This window comes from Sander vitreus, chromosome 1 (genome assembly GCF_031162955.1).
Source record: "Sander vitreus isolate 19-12246 chromosome 1, sanVit1, whole genome shotgun sequence".
In the NCBI taxonomy this organism is placed as follows: domain Eukaryota; kingdom Metazoa; phylum Chordata; class Actinopteri; order Perciformes; family Percidae; genus Sander; species Sander vitreus.
Window position 1 is genome coordinate 36,823,890 of NC_135855.1, and position 906 is coordinate 36,824,795.

Sequence of the window (906 nt, forward strand, 5' to 3'; positions counted from 1 at the left end):
ATCAGTCAATTTAAAAGTAGAAATGAAACCTAAAGTTTGTATTATCCAAACAACTATTTAAATATAAAACAGCTAAGTGTTCGATACAAAATCATCGTGGTGAAATATGAGCTTCATGTAGTGAAAAATAAACAGTATTCTCATTTTTACATTTAATTTTTCAACGTGTTATTATTATTATGATCCTGTGTGTGGGTCTGCCTGTATGTGCCAACTTGCCTCTCAATTTAAAACCAAAAAAACGACTTCACGGTGACGAGACGAGGCATCCGACGGGACGCTGAGCTGCAGACTCACCGTCTAAAAACAAACTGAAACTTTTAATTTTCATGAGAGGCAGGCAAATCAAGTGTGTAAGTGTGTGTGTGTGTGTGTGTGTGTGTGTGTGTGTGTGTGTGTGTGTGTGTGTGTTCTGATGTGATGTTTTTGTGGCCTTGTTGAGGAGGACAGCCTGTTCCGTGGCCTCTTCACCATCATTGTCATTTTATGTACTGTGTTCATTTCAGATACTTTTTAATCAAATGAAATAAATCTCTATGTGACAACGACAGAAGTGTGTCGTCACTTCATTTCAAACTGAACCTGTTATTTTGACTCACTCCAAGATGGCTGCCCCACTCTGCTAGCCTCATAGCTACACCATGGAAGTAGCCTACGTTAGCTATTTTTTGTTGTAATACAAATGTTACACATAAATAAAAAAGAAATTGAATTGAATTATAGCTTTGTAGTAGTGCTGTCAAACGATTAAAATATTTAATTGCGATTAATCGCATTAATGTCATAGTTAACTCGCAATTAATCGCACATTTTTCTCTATTCTAAATGTCCCTTGATTTCTTTTTGTCCCATTATTTTTTTCTCATTTTAATGCTCTTATCAACAATACTTTTAAAATGGTGCTTG